Raw genomic sequence first — 17,189 nt, 5'->3', positions numbered from 1 at the left:
CCACATCATTGAAATGTTCCCATAGTCTCACTTTCAAGGACACTGCATCTCATGTTCTCAATTTTTGCACACTGGTTGAATGCCATTGAGTCTCTCATTGATTCAATTATGGTTGTTATTTTATTATGGAGGTATTGAGTATGCCGGCAAGAAAATAAAAATCTCGGAGTTGTATATGGTGGCACATATGTACTTTGAATTCTTGAACTTGGTATGTGTGAGACTTAAGGTTTCTTACCTTCAGCCCAGAGATAGATGTGGCAAGATGATATGACCTGGATAGTGGGTCTTTGATGATAGATGCTGTCTTCATGTAACAGTTCTATTATACTTTTTATGTTATTTATTCAAACCACAAACTCATTGTGAGTCAGCATTAACATCACTGGAACATATTGAAGTGAGTTAGTCTCATGTGATGACTAACATTATCCCATGAGGTACAGTTGGACTAAGCACCTGAGCAACCAGTGGCATTTCAGTGACCACAATGGCTTCCTGTAGTGAAAGGTTAGTGTAAAAGAGACAGATATAATTTTCTTACACATGCGTACGATTTTACATAAGAAGTGGGAGGAGTGTGGAACGTGCTGCTGGGGTAGTGGTAGAGGCAGGGACATTGAGGTCTTCTTAGATAGACACATGGATGAAAAGAGAGGGGAGGGCTATGTTGGGAGGTGTGAAAAGGTTAGGTTGATCTTGGAGTAGGTTATAGGGTCAATTTTCAAAGTTCAAAGTTCAGTCTATTATCAAAGTACATATACATAGATTTTATTTATCTATTGAGATGCATCACAGTACCGGTCCTTCGAGCTGCACCACCCAACAATCCCTCGATTTAATCCTGGTCTAATCATGAGACAGTTTACAAAGACCATTTAACCAATCAATCAGTACGTCTATCGACTGTGGGAAGAAACCTGAGCATCCGGAGGAAACCCACACGGTCACTGGGAGAATGTCCTTAAGTGCAATTACGGGAATCACCATATACTACCTAGAAATTCACTTTTTTGCCTGTGTCCACAGCCAAACAGAGAAATACAGTAGACTTGATGAAAAATTACATATAAATAAAGACTGACAAGCAACCAAGAGAAACTGTGCCAATAAAAAATTGTAATTAAGTAAATAAATAATACTGAGAACCTGAGTTCTAAAATCCCTGCAAGTGGAATTAGTTCAGCATTGAGGTGAGTGAAGTTACCATACTGTTGTGTCAATACAACCTTGTGAGCTGAAGCTCTGTACTGTACTGTATTGAACTGAATTGACTTTATTACTCACATCCTTCATATACATGAGGAGTAAAAACCTTTACGTTACGTCTCTGTCTAAATGTGCAATTTATAGTAACTTGTAATAAATAGTACGTACAACAGAACAGTCAACATAATATAGAAATACAATTGTATCAGCATAGGTTAATCAGTCTGATGGCCTGGTGGAAGAAGCTGTCCCAGAGCCTGTTGGTCCTGGTTTTTATGCTGCCGTACCATTTTCCAGGTGGTAGCAGCTGGAACAGTTTGTGGTTGGGGTGACTCGGGTCCCCAATAATCCTTTGGGCCCTTTTTACACACCTGTCTTTGTAAGTGACCTGAATAGTGGGAAGTTCACATCTACAGATACACTGGGCTGTCCACACCACTCTCTGCAGAGTCCTGCGATTGAGGGAAGTACAGTTCCCATACCAGGCAGTGATGCAGCCAGTCAGGATGCTCTCAATTGTGCCCCTGTAGAAAGTTCTAAGGATTTGGGGGCCCATTCCAAACTTCTTCAACCGTCTGAGGTGAAAGAAGCACTGTTGTGCTTTTTTTACCACACAGCCAGTATGTACAAACCACGTAAGATCCTCGGTGATGTGTATCCGAGGAAATTAAAGCTGTTCACCCTCTCAACCCCAGATCCATTGAAGTTAACAGGGGTGAGCCTGCCTCCATTCCTCCTGTAGTCCACAACCAGCTCCTTTGTTTTTGTGACATTGAGGGAGAGGTTGTTTTCTTGACACCACTGTGTCAGGGCGATGACTCCTTCTCTGTAGGCTGCCTTGTTATTATTTGCGAATAGGCCAATCAATGTAGTATCGCCAGTGACTTGATTAGCAGATTGGAGATATGGGTGGCGACACATGGAGAGTAAATGAGAGGGCTTAGGACACAGCCCTGAGGGGCTCCTGTGTTGACGGTCAGGGGGTGGAGGTGAGGGAGCCCACTCTTACCACCTGCCAGCAATCTGACAGGAAGTCCAGGATCCAGCTATTCAGGGCAGGGTGAAGGCCGAGGTCTCTGAGCTTCTTGTCAAGCTTGGAGGGAATTATGGTGTTGAATGCTGAACTGCAGTCCAAGAACAGCATTCTCACATAAGCATCCTTATTCTCCAAATGTGTAAGGTGGGTGCGTAGAGCTGTGGCTATTGCTTCATCTGCCAATCGATTATGTCAGTAGGCGAATTGTAGGAGGTCCAGTGTGGGTGGTAGCAAGCTGCAGATGTAGTCTTTGACCAGCCTCTCAAAGCATTTGCTTATTATTGAGGTGAGTGTGACAGGATACCAGTCGTTCAAACATGTTAACACGTACAAACAAGCTGGATGAACTCACCAGGTGTTGATTTGACCACAGCATCTGCAGTGTACTTTGTGTTTACTATTCAGACACGTTACCCTGGTCTTTTTAGGTACTGGAACAATGCTGGATGTTTGTTGGTCTGTTATGCAGCTTTTCCTGCAATAAATTACCAAAATGTAGTTCACTGATTGTAGGTACACAAGGAGGATGACTGACCAAGTCACATAAAGTTATAGAAAAATACAGCAGAGAAACAGGCCCCTCAGTCCATCCATTTCATGCCGAATCATTTAAACTGCCTACTGTCAAGACATGAAAAGTTCTATTTTATAGCATCTAGGGTACTCGTCTTGCCCATACTGCACCAACCGTCGCCACTGGGCTATAAACATGAAGGAGCAGTGTGTGGTTAAGTGCCTTGCTCAAGGACACACACACTGCCTCAGCTGAGGCTCAAACTAACGACCTTCAAATGGCTACTCCAAAGCCTTAACCACTTGGCCACACGCCAACATTTGCACTTGCGGCATTCCAGCGACCATATTGCCTTCCGGCAGTGAAAGATTCCTCTAAGAAGACCACAACCTTGGTGTTGGGTTTGGAGGCCTAAGCGCCTCATTTACCTGGAGCAATACATGCCGGCTGGAGTCAAGGCTTTGGCTCTTGGTAGGGTCACCGATGCCAAACAGATCCACCGGCCCTCCAGGTTTGTGGGGGTGGGGGGGGGGGGTTCAGCTCAGGGCTACCAATCCTGGCTGGTGAAATAAAATTGTTACAGAAACAGCAATGAAGAATCCGTCCATATCTGAGCACGGCGGTATTCCCCAGGCTCCACCTGGGACTTGCATGCCCGACGGTAGTGAAAACCGAGAGGAAGCTACTGACATGATGACCTGAGCACCACCAGAGATGGAAGATCTTCATTGCTGCCCTAAACACCAGGGGCTTAATGGCAGCAAGTATGTAAGGGAAAAATTAGTGTAAGAGAGACAGAAGTAATTTTCACATACATACACATACAGCGAACCAGCTGAACAACTTCTTCAACAGGTTCGACAGCTCAATCTCATCCTCACCGCAGAAATCCACACCAGGCTTACTTCCCTCACAGGAAAATAGCCACTCACAGGAGACCTTGCCCACGCCCAGGATTACGGCTGCACAGGTGGAAGGTCAACTGAGGAAGATCTGTACCAGCAAGGCGGCTGGACCGGATGGAGTTTCCCCACGATTACTGAGGGCCTGTGCTACTGAGCTGGGAGAACCACTACAGCGCATCTTCAACATGAGCCTAGAGCAGAGAAGAGTACCCAGACAGTGGAAGACATCCTGTATTGTCCCAGTACCGAAGAAACCACAACCAAAGGAGTTGAATGACTTCAGACCTGTTGCCTTGACGTCGCACGTGATGAAGACCATGGAGCGGCTGATAATACAGAATCTGAGGCCACAAACCAGGCACGCCCAGGATCCTCTTCAGTTTGCATATAAGGAGAAGGTGGGAGTGGAGGATGCTATCACGTATTTGCTGCACAAATCACTCTCTCACCTAGAGGGGGTCAGTTGTGCTGTGAGGATTACATTCCTTGACTTCTCTAGTGCCTTTAACACCATCCAGCCCAAGATCTTAAGGCACAAACTAACGGAGATGGGAGTAGACTCTCACATGGTGGATTGGATAGTGGACTACTTGACAGATAGACCTCAGTATGTGTGGTTGGGAGACTGTAGGTCTGACACGGTGGTCAGCAGCACAGGGGCGCCGCAGGGAACCGTACTCTCTCCAGTCCTGTTCACCCTGTACACATCAGACTTCCAATATAACTCAGAGTCCTGCCATGTGCAGAAGTTCGCTGATGACACGGCCATAGTGGGGTGTGTCAGGAATGGACAGGAGGAGGAGTATAGGAAACTGATACAGGACTTTGTGATATGGTGCAATTCAAACTACCTGCGTCTCAATATCACCAAGACCAAGGAGATGGTGGTGGACTTTAGGAGATCTAGGCCTCATATGGAGCCAGTGATCATTAATGGAGAATGTGTGGAGCAGGTTAAGACCTACAAGTATCTGGGAGTACAGTTAGACGAGAAGCTTGACTGGACTGCCAACACAGATGCCTTGTGCAGGAAGGCACAGAGTCGAATGTACTTCCTAAGAAGGTTGGCGTCATTCAATGTCTGTAGTGAGATGCTGAAGATGTTCTATAGGTCAGTTGTGGAGAGCGCCCTCTTCTTTGTGGTGGCGTGTTGGGGAGGAAGCATTAAGAAGAGGGATGCCTCACGTCTTAATAAGCTGGTAAGGAAGGCGGGCTCTGTCGTGGGCAAAGTACTGGAGAGTTTAACATCGGTAGCTGAGCGAAGGGCGCTGAGTAGGCTACGGTCAATTATGGATAACTCTGAACATCCTCTACATAGCACCATCCAGAGACAGAGAAGCAGTTTCAGTGACAGGTTACTATCGATGCAATGCTCCTCAGACAGGATGAAGAGGTCAATACTCCCCAATGCCATTAGGCTTTACAATTCTACCGCCAGGACTTAAGAACTTTTTAAAAGCTATTATTAATGCTTTTTGAGACGGTGATTTAGATGCATATCATATTTTTTTACTGAGTTAAGTATTGTATGTAATTAGTTTTGCTACAACAAGTGTATGGGACATTGGAAAAAAAGTTGAATTTCCCCATGGGGATGAATAAAGTATCTATCTATCTATCTATCTATCTATCTATCTATCTATCTATCTATCTATCTATCTATATGTCTATCCTTGTGTGGTGAACTACATATACCTGTCTGGACACGCCACCCCCGCTGACTGCTCCTGTGGCTCCTCCCACAGACCCCTGTATAAAGGCGATTGGAGGCACTGCTCCTCCCTCAGTCTCCAGGATGTTGTGTGATGGTCTCTTGCTGCTGATAGTGCTCTCTTCCAGCTAATAAAAGCCTATCTCTCGCCTCACGTCTCCGAGAGTTATTGATGGTGCATCACCTTGCACAGAGAGTGGTAGGTGTGTGGAATGCAATGCCAGGGGTAGTGCTAGAAGCAGATACATTAGGGACATTTACGAGGTTCTTAGATAGACACATGAGTGGAGGAAAAATGAATGGCTATGTCAGGGAAGGGAGGTTCTTTTAAAGGCTCGTTTAGCCAAAGATCTAGACAACGACTGTATTTCAACATTGATGGCAGGAGACACTGGCCGATGGTCGTGCTGGAATTGATCATTTCCTAGTGCTGAAGTAGTGGAAATATCATAGGCCACATATTAGCACAGTCAGGAATGTTATTCTTCTCTTTTTGATATTGTTATACTGATATTAGTCATTGGCATGTCGTGGGACTTTTGACTTTGTAGCAGCAAGCCTTCCTGTTTTGTACTTGAATTTTAAATACGAGGAAGGCATGTGCTCACAAAGAAGAAATAGACAAGTTTGGTTAAGGAAGTGGGATCCTCACTGCCAGAGACTCCTGCATTGCTGACCTTAAGATAAGCAGCTGCAGAACGATGTGCCAGCCCAGGGTTACTAATCGTTTGCCAATTCAGAGGCTTGAGTTCAATTCTCACAGTCGCAGTTGTGGAATTTAAATAAACATCGAATCAAACATAGGATATAGAATACAGAACAGTACAGCACAAAAACAGTCCTTCAATTCACAATGTGAACTAATTAATCTAATGATGCTTAATTAAACCAATCCCTCCCGCTTGCCATAGGCTACGTCCGCACTACGCCGGATAAATCCGTAACCCAAGCTTTTTCTCTTCGTTTTTACCCTCTGTCTACACTAAAACGGCGTTTTCGTCCCCCGAAACTGGAGCTTTTCAGAAACGCTTTCCAGGGTGGGTATTTTTGAAAATGCTGCTTGGGCAGATCAGTGTGGACGGAGTAACCGGAGACTTTTGAAAATGCTTTCAGACGGCAGCACGCTATTTCATTGTTTTCTTAAACGCAACCTAACAATTTCAGAACAGACGGCAACGAGACTGAAGCCAGAAGAGTTCGAAATGTACTCACCAAATACTCTGACCCATAACTTACTGAATAAATAAGTATACTCACTTCGCCCTGTTTTCTGTCCTTGCTCGTATGAAGGTGGTTTACCTATTTATGCAAGTACTTCTCTGACAATAGATGTCTAACTGCCTAATGTAACATTGTATGGAAATACAAGATAACACTGATGCAGACATGTTTTATACATTTAACAAGGTGCTTTATTAATGCAACAGAGTTGGTCAGTTTTTCAATGTTCGTCATTAGCCGGGTCAATCTGTCCGTGAACTCCCTGTTGGTTGCATCCGTACGCTCCAGTATTTGTTTTTTTTTAGTTTTAAGTTCTCCTGCACGAGAGCTAACAGCTGCCCGTTGTTTAAGTTTTTCTAGTCTGTAACTACACAAACGTGCACTTTCACGGAGAGATTTGACACCAAACATGTCGCTTGTTTTTGGTAGATGTGTCCTGTGCATGAGCAGGAGGAGGAGATTCGCCGAAATCTCCGTTTCAGTGTAGACAGAGATATTTTCAAAAATGCATAGTGTGGACGCCTATCGTTTTTACGCGAAACCGGTGTTTTCAAAATTATCCGGTCTAGTGTGGATGTAGCCTATATACCTCCATTCTCTGCATATTCATGCACCTATCTACAAGCCTCTTAAATGCTGCTAATGTATTTGCCTCCTCCGCCACCACAGGCAGTGCATTCCAGGCCCCCACCACTCTTAGTGTAAAATCAATTAGACCTGCACATTCCATTGAACTTTAACCCACTCACCTTAAATGCATGTCCTGTATTATTAGACAGCTTGAACTTGGGGAAAAGAGATACCTTATCATACTTTCAATAAACTTCTATCAGTTTTCCTGTCAGCCTATGTCACTCCAGAGAAAATAATCATAGTTTTTTGAACCTGCCCTCTAATCCAGGAAGCGTTCTGGTGAACCTCTTCTGCACCTTCTCAATAGCTTTTCCATCCTTTCTGTAATGGAGTAACTAGAATTGATTGCAATAGCCTAGACTTATACAAAGTTTATAAAGAAGGCATAACTTCCCAACTCCTGACCTCAAAGCCTTGCCGAATAAAGCCTTTGTTACAAAAGATACAGTGAGATTGCTGACTTGCCATTTGAAGTAAACATCTGATTCACTAACATCCTGTATTGAAGGAAATCTACTATACCCACTGGTTAGGCATTGTCTGTATGACTAGAAGCCTAAAAATACACCCGGTGGCCACTTTATTAGGTGCACCTGGACACTTGCTCGTAAATGTAACTGTCTAATCAGCCAATCATGTGGCAGAAACTCAATGTATTAAAGCCTGGGTCAAGAGGTTCAGTTGTTGTTCAGACCAGACGTCAAAATGGGGAAGAAATGTGATCTAAGCAACCTTGACTGTGGAATGATTGTTGGTGCCAGACAGGGTGGTTTGAGTGTCTCAGCAACTGCTGATCTCCTGGGATTTTTACGCACAACAATGTACAGAGAATGGTGGGAGACACACAAAAAAACATCAGAAAGTCGCAGTTTGCAGGTGAAAACACCTTGTTAATGGGAGAGGTCAGAAGAGAATAGCCAGACTGGTTCAAGCTGACAGGAAGGGAACAGTATTCCAGATAACTGTGTTACAATAGTGGTGTGCAGAAGAACATCTCTGAATGCAGAACACGTTGAACTTTGAAGTGGATTGCCTACAGCAGCAGAAGACCATGGACATACTAAAGTGGCCACTTTAATAGGTACAGGATGTACCTAATAATGTGGCTACTGAGGGTATGTTATGAAAAAGAAAAGTTAACAATCAAACCATTTGGGGTATCCCCCTATCCTGTAGATATTTGGTGTTATACTGGACATGGGAAATGTACAAAATAACTTTCAAAATAGTTTGAACGCTTTGTGTTACAATGGACCTTGTTTTTCTTATTTTTCTTCTATAGTGTTCATTCTTGTATAATTTATATCTAATTTATGATATTCTTGTGAATGCTGCATCTCTAATGCTACGTGTCTGTGATACGGCTGCAAGTTTTTCATTGCACCTGTGCCTACATGTATTTGTCTGTATGACAATAAATCTGACTTTGATTTTTATCAACATACTCCTCCATCTACAAATATAATGAGGGTACACCATCTATGGGCTGGCTGGTAGTGTAGTGGCATCAGCACTAGACTTCAAGCAGATGGTCTTGAGTTCAAATCCAGCCAGGTCTCAACCTGGGCAGCAGCAGTATCTGCACGGCAGAAAATCCTGGTAATCTACATCTGTATCTATGGAAAACCCTATGGTCGATGAGGTCACAAAGAGTGGGACTCAACTTAATGACTGAATAACAACAACAAAACACCATGAATGGACTCACTTTCAACAACTCTTCATCTTACTTCTTGATAATTATTGCTTACTCATTACTTATATTTTACTCTTGTATTTGCCCATTTTGTTGTCTTTTACAGATTGGTTGTTTGTCCATCTTCCATTGATACAATAGTGTTTCTTTACTGTGACTGTCCACAAGAAAATGAATCACAGGGTTGAATATAGGGATATATATATATATATATAGATATATATATATACACGTTGATAATAAGTTTACTTTGAAATTTGAACTTTGAAATGAAGGGAACATTTAGTCAGCCCAGAGAACCAGAAACAGCTATTTAACCACAGCTCAATTTCAAAATGTGTGCTTTCTGATATTTCTTGCACTATTTCTATAAAAAAAGGAAGAATTAAACAGAGTAGCTTTACACTTCACAGTTGTAGTTGGAAATGAGAACTGGGAGCTGCCTCTGGTCTGAAGAAAATTGCCAACTTGGCAGTATGGACAATATTCAAAGCAGCAAGAATACTTGCTCTGTGTGTTTGCAGTGACCGACAGCAACTGATGAAGACAGACCACAAAAGCCACAGCGATCTGCGGTAAGTAACCTTTGCCACAGAACTTTTGGTGATTTGATGGTTTCTGCAGGATGTCCATTACCAGGATAAAGCTAGATGTTGCTGGCCTCTCCACACCAAGGCTCAGAGAGAAACTCATCACAACATTGGTATACCCCAAGTGCTTTCTTGAACTGCAGTTATCACGCTGAAAATTGGCAAGCTTTCAACATATTGGCCTTCATAAATCAAAGTAGTGAGTACAAGAACTGGGATGTGATGATGAACTTATCCAAGGTGTCAGGGAGGCTTAATTTAGGGTATTGTGTGCAGATCTGGTCAACTACTTATAGCAAGCATTTCATTAAGATTAAAAGAGTGCAGAGAAAATTTATAAGGTTGTAACTCAGGTTTTACCTGAAGACCTGAGTTATAGGGAAAGGTTGAATAGGATAGGACTTTATTCCCAGGAGCATAGGAGAATGAGGGGAGATTTGATAAAGATATGCAAAATTATGTTGGATTTAGATGGGGTAAATTCAAGCCAGCTTTTTCCTCTGAGGTGAGGTGAGACTAGAGGTCATGGGTTAAGGGTGAAAGGTGAAATGTATGAGGAGAACATGAGGAGGAGCTTCTTCACTCAGAGGGTGGTGAGAGTGTGGAACGAACTGCCAGCAGAAGTGGTAGATGTGTGCCTGATTTCAACATTTAAGAAAAGTGTGGATAAGTACATGGATGGCAAGGATATGGAGTCCAAGCATAGGTTGATAGTAATAGACAGAATAATAGTTCAGCACAGACTAGATAGGCCAAAGGGTCTGTTTCTGTGCTGTCGTGCACTATGACTCTATATCTATGAGCAGATGATTGAGGCAGGAGTGTAATACTCATATGAACAAATGAGCAGAATATTGAAGAGGTAGCAGGAACAAAGGACCCTGGGATGGACAAGCCTTTGAAGCTGACGATCTGGAATTTTAATGCACAACAATATCTAAAGCAGGACTACCCAACTTTTTTTTATGCTGTGGACCCCAGGTTGGGAACCATTGCTTTAAAGTTTACAGAGAATGGTGCAAAAAGCAAATAATATCCATAAGACCGTAAGACCATAAGACATAGGAGTAGAATTTGGCCATCTGGCCCATCAAGGCTACTCCGCCATTCAATCGTGGCTGATTCTTTTTTTCTATCTCCTCCTCAACCCCAGTTCCCGTCCTTCTCCTCGTAACCTTTGATGCCATGTCCAATCAGGAACCTGTCAATCTCTACCTTAAATACACCCAGTGACCTATCCTCCACAGCTGCATATGGCAACAGTTTCCGTAAATTCACCACCCTTTGGCTGAAGAAATTTCTCTGCCTCTCTGTTTTGAAAGGGTGCCCCTCTAACCTAAGGCTGTGCCCTCTTGTCCTAGACTCTTCCACCATGGGAAACATCCTTTCCACATCTACTTTGTTTAGGACTTCCAACATTCGAAAGGTTTCAATGAGTTCCTCCTTCATCCATCTGAATTCCAGTGAGTTCAGACCCAGAGCCATCAAACATTCCTTGTATGATAACCCTTTCATTCCTGGAATCATCCTTGTGAACCTCCTCTGGACCCTGTCCAATGCCAGCATATCTCTTCGAAGATGAGGGGCCCAAAACTGTTCACAATACTCAAAGTTGGCCTCACCAGTGCCTTACAAAGCCTCAGCATCACATCTTTGCTCTTGTATACAAGACCTCTTGAAATGAATGCTAACATGGCATTTACCTTCCTCACCACTGACTCGACCTTAAGGGTATTCAGCACAAGGACTCCCAATGCCCTTTGCATCTCAGATTTTTGGATTTTCTCCCTGTTTAGAAAATGGTCCACACATTTATTTCTACTACCAAAGTCCATGACCATGCATTTTCCAACATTGTATTTCATTTGCCACTTTCTTGCCCATTCTCCTAATATGTTGAAGTCCTTCTGTATCCTATCTGTTTCCTCAACACTACCTCCCTCTCCACCAATATTCATATCATCTGCAAACTTGGCAAAAAAGCCGAATATTCCATCATCTAAATAATTTATATACAGCATAAAAAGAAGTGGTCCCAACACTGACCCCTGCAGAACATCACTAGTCACTGGCAGCCAACCAGAAAAGGATCCCACTCGCTGCTTCCTACCAATCAGCCAATGCTCTAACCATGCCAGTAACTTTCTTGTAATACCATGGGCTCTTAACTTGGTAAGCAGCCTCATGTGTGGCACCCTGTCAAAGGCCTTCAGAAAGGCCAAATATACGACATCTACTGCATCCACTTTATCTATCCTACTTGTAATCTCCTCAAAGAATTCCAACAGGTTTGTCAGGCAGGATTTTCCCTCAAGGAAACCATGCTGACTTTGTCCTATCTTGTCCTGTGTCACCAAGTACGCCATCACCTCATCCTTAACAATTGACTCCAACATCTTCCTAACCACCGAGGTCAGGCTAACTGGTCTATAATTTCCTTTCTGTTGTCTTCCTCCTTTCTTAAAGAGTGGAGTGCCATTTGCAATTTTCCAGTCCTCTGGTATCATGCCAGAGTTCAATGATTTTTGAAAGAGTTCTGTGTGCAAAACACCTTGTTAATGAGAGAGGTTAGTAAAGAATGGGCAGATTGGTTCAAGCTGACAGGAAGGCGACAGCAAGTCAAGTAACCATGCGTTACAATAGTGATGTGCTGAAGAGTATCCCTGAACGCACTCCACATTGAAATTTGAAGTGGATGGGCTACAGCAGCAGAAGACCATGAATATGCAGTCAGCAGCCACTTTATTAGTTACAGGAGGTTTTTAATAAAGTGGTCACTGAAGGTAGTTTTGATGAAATGTTGCTTGCTTGAAACTTTAAATCCGCTTTTTTTTTCGTCACCAGGTGTTTCTGATATTTGGAGTATTTTCTGCTTTATGTTATTAAAGCATGCCTCACCCATAGAGAGCCATAGAGTTGTACAACATAGAAACAGGCCCTTTGGCCCCCAGATCAATGCTGACCATCATGCCTATCTATACTAATCTCACTTAACAGCATAAATTACATATCCCTCTATGCCAGTGGTTCCCAAACTTTTTTATGCCATAGACCAATACCATTATGCAAGGGATTTGTGGATTCCAGGTTGGGAACCCCTGCTGTCTGATCGGTTTATTCAAACACCTGTCCAGATGCCTATTAAATGTTGTTCCTACTCCAAACTCCACCTCCTCTTCTGGCAGCTCATTCGGATGCCAAATGCACTTTGTGTGAATAATTTACAGTTCAGGTCCGCTTTAAACTTTCTCACTCGCACTATAAGCTTAAGAAATGGATACTGGCTGTCTACCCTACCTCTATCACACAACCTCTTAGACTCATTTGCTCCAAGGCCAATCCAATTTCTTCTTTTGATTTAGGTCCTCCAGATACGTTCACAGAGTGCAATAGCTTTAAAAGTTATTCAAAGCTCTAGCATATATCATATATGTATTTGGTTTCAGGCACTGAGTTTTATGAATTTTGAGGAGAATCTTGAGGAGAGTCAAGAGAATAGTTGTTGGGTTGAAGAACTTTGGCAAAATAGAGATGCTAGGGAAGATCCATCCTGATCAAAAAGGCATAACAGAGCCTTTGTTTCCTGCAGAGCATCAAGAAAGCTCATCTGTGTCCCAGGATACTGATGGACTTTTACCGCTGTACCATTGAGAGCATACTCACCAACTGCATCTCAGTGTGGTTTGGCAATTGTCCCATATTGGACCTCAAAGCACTCCAGCGTGTGGTGAAAACTGTCCAGCAGATTATCGACACCCAATTGCCCACCATTGAGAACATCTACCATAAACGCTGCCTGGGCAGGGTGAAAAGCATTTTCAAGGATGCATCTCACCCTAACCGTGGACTTTTTACTCTCCTCCCATCCGGTAGGCACTACAGGAGCCTTTGCTCCCGCACCAGCAGGCACAGGAAGAGCTTCTTCCCTGAGGCTGTGACCCTGCTGAACCTCACATCACAGCACTAAGCAGTATTGCACCCATATTGTACTCTCTCAGTACTTTTATATTTGTGTGCTGTAGCACTTACTTTTTATTCGCAGTTATTTTGTAAATAACACCATTCTTTTACACTTCTGGTTAGATGCTAATTGCAATTCATTGGCTTTGTATCTGTACTCGGCACAATGACATAAAAGTTGAATTCACTTGATGAAGTCACTTTCTTAGTGAAGAGAAAACTAGAATCAAAAATAACAGATATTTTCAAAATTATGAAGACTGACAATACAGCAGATGCTGGAATCTTCAATCTCCCAGTGCTCTGGTCTAAGGTTCCCACTTGCTTCCAAAGGGAAGCAATTGTACCAGTGCTCAAGAAGAACAGGGTGGGGTACCTCAAACACTATTACCTGGTAGCACTTACATCTATAATTATGAATTATTCTGAGAGGTTGCCTATTGCTAGAATTACCACGCCTGTTTTCCTACCACCATAGCTGGTCTACAGCAGGTGAAATCTCATTGGCTCTCCATTCTTTTATGGAGCACCTGTATTATGCCACAACATGCGCCAAGCTGCTTTTATCAAATGTTGCTCGCCATTCAATACCATCAGCAAGCTGCTAAATCTAGCCCTGTGCACGTCCTTCTGCAACTGGATCCTCATGAGACCAGTCAGTGCGGATTGGTAATAACATCTCCTCTTTGCTGACAATCAATACAGGCGCTTGTCAAGGATGTGTGCTTAGCCTACTGCTCTACTCAGCAAACACACAAAATGCTGGAGGAACTCATCAAATCAGGCTGCTTCTATGGAGGGGAATAATCAGTTGACGTTTCAGATGAGGATCATGCATCAGGACTGGAAAGGAAGGGGGCAGAAGCCAGAATAAGGTGGGGAGAAGGGGAGGAGTACAATCTGGCAGGTGGTAGGTGAGGCAAGGTGAGGGGAGAATGAAGTAAGAGGTTGGGAGGCAATAGGTGGAAGAGGTACATTGAAAAGGGTCAAGAAAATAGTTATTGGGATGAGCAACTTTTGTAAAATGGAGAGACTAGAGAAGATGAAGTCACTCTTCTTAGAGCAGAGAAAGCTTGAGCAAAAAATGACAGCAGAAAAAGGAAGGTCTAATAGGAGAGGACAGTGGACTATTGAAAGAAGGAGGAGGAGGGGGAGCCAAAGTTCAATGATTGGCGGGTGAGGAGAAGAGAGAGATGAGAGACTGCTCTATTCTCTTTACACTCATGACTGTGTGGCTAGGCATAGCTGAAACAATGATAAATTTGGTACCACTGTTGTTGGAAAAATCTTAGATGGCAATGAGGAGACGTAGAGGAATGAGATAGATTGGATGGTTAAGTGGTATCGCAACAACAACCTCATACTCAGCATCAGCAAAACTGAGGGATTGAGTGCGGACTTTGGAAAAGGAATGTCTGGAAAAAATCAGTCCTCATTGAAGGGTCGGTGGTGGAAAGGGTGAGAAGCTTCAAGTTCCTGGGTGTCAACATCCCAAAGGATCTCTGCTGGGCCCAACATATTGATGCAATCAGGAAGAAAGCAAGCCAATGTCTCTATCTCATTAGGAGCCTGAGCAGATTTGGCATGTTACTAAAGACTCTTCCAAATTTATCTTGATGTACGGTGGAGAGGATTCTGATTGGTTGCATCACCACCTGGTATGGGGACTACAATGCACAAGACTGCAAGAGTCAGCAGAGGCTTATAGCTTAATCACAGGCAAAACCCTCCCTACTATTGAAAACATTTTCAAGAACCAGTGCCTCTAGACGTTGACAGGTATCATTAAGGACCCTCACCGTCTGGGACACGTCATTTTCTCATCACTACCACTGGGGAGAAGATAGAAGAGCCTGAAGACCCACAGGCAATGATTCGGAAACAGCTTCTTCTTGTCCGCCATCAAATTTCTGAATGTCTATTGTCCCCTGAACACGACTGGATTATTCTTTTTTCTTTGCACTATTTATTTGACTTGTAATTTATAGTAATTTTAGGTGTTGGTACTATATTGCTGATGCAAAGCAAAATTTCACTTCATCTGAGACAGTGATAATAAACCTGGTTCTGATACAAACAAAATGCTGGAAGAACTCAACAGGTCAGGCAACATCTGTAAAGGAAAATGGAGTGTCCACGCTTATGGGCAAGACCCTTCATCTGGCCTGAATGATAGAAGGGAGATACATCAGTCCAGAAGAAGGTTATTGACCCAAAGCATCAACTCTCCATTTTCCTTCACATATGCTGTTCCTCCATCGAGTTCCTCCAGCATTTTGTTTCGTCTTTAAAATCTGGGTTTTGCAGAGTGAATGAGAACTGTTTTAATACCAGAAGTTGCCAATTGGAGGACTGAGATATAATCTAAAAAAATCAGAGGTAATTTGAGGAAAAGGTTTGATGGGGTCTTTTCCAGAGCCAAAGGAACAGTCTTGAATGCATTTGTTACGATTGGAACCACTTCTTTCAGAATTGAAATGCCAGAAAGGGATCCTTGATATTTATCCAGTTTGAGGACATTTTAATTTTGAGTAACATGGATTTCTGACATTGACACAGTCAGTGTTTCATCAATTTATTACACCGTATGTAACTATTCAGGTTGTTCATTTTCCAGCTCTTGGACTACAGCCTAGTGAATTAGGATTCTTGAAATTGTGCTTTTTGAATGTTATAAGAGTTTCTACCCTAAGCACCTTATCAGACTGCGAGATCCAGATCACCTTCACCTTCCAAAACTTCTCATTACAGCCTCAGTTTCCTTACATTTCTTAAACACAAGAGATTCTGCAGATGCTGGAGAGTAACACACACAAAATGCTGGAGGAACCCAACAGGTCAAGCAGCATCTATGGAGAAGAACAAACATTGATGTTTCAGGCTGAGACCCTTCATTAGGACTGCTGAAGAGTTCTGAATGAAGTATTGTGGCCCAAAATATCCTCTATTTATTCCTCTTCGTAGATGCTGCCTGACCTGCTGAGCTCCTCCAGCATTCTGCCTGTGTCTCTCTTGCATTTCTCAAAGTACGAGTCCAAAGTACATTATCAAAGTATGTATAAATTATATAATCTTGAGATGTGCCTGCTTACAGCCAGCCACAAAACAAGAAACCCAAAAGAACCCAATAAAAAAGTGACCAATGCCCAATGTGCAGAGAGAGAGAGAGAAAAAAAACAAATCATGCAATGCTCCTCAGACAGGATGAAGAGGTCAATACTCCCCAATGCCATTAGGCTTTACAATTCTACCGCCAGGACTTAAGAACTTTTTAAAAGCTATTATTAATGCTTTTTGAGATAGTGATTTAGATGCATATCATATTTTTTACTGAGTTAAGTATTGTATGTAATTAGTTTTGCTACAACAAGTGTATGGGACATTGGAAAAAAGTTGGAATTTCCCCATGGGGATGAATAAAGTATCTATCTATCTATCTATCTATCTATCTAACAATGAAGCAAGCATCGGCATTCAGAATGAAATAGAGTCCATCAACCAGAAGCTGGGAGCAGCTGGAGTGGGCCCATCATCTCAGTCTCAGTCCTTCTCCGTTTCTGTTATATTTACTGTATCTTCTGCAGTCAGGACAAGTACAAAATACCATTAATGCCTCATTGAGTTGCATTGTCAGAAGGGATGTTGAAAACGGCTTCAGTGGAAATTTACAAGTGGAAATGGGCGAATTATTTTAAGGGGGTTTGGCAAAGTAAA

The sequence above is a fragment of the Hemitrygon akajei genome, chromosome 4, assembly GCF_048418815.1.
Source record: "Hemitrygon akajei chromosome 4, sHemAka1.3, whole genome shotgun sequence".
Taxonomy (NCBI): Eukaryota; Metazoa; Chordata; class Chondrichthyes; order Myliobatiformes; family Dasyatidae; genus Hemitrygon; species Hemitrygon akajei.
The sequence above is the reverse complement of the archived record's forward strand: the minus strand, read 5'-3'. Positions refer to the sequence as shown.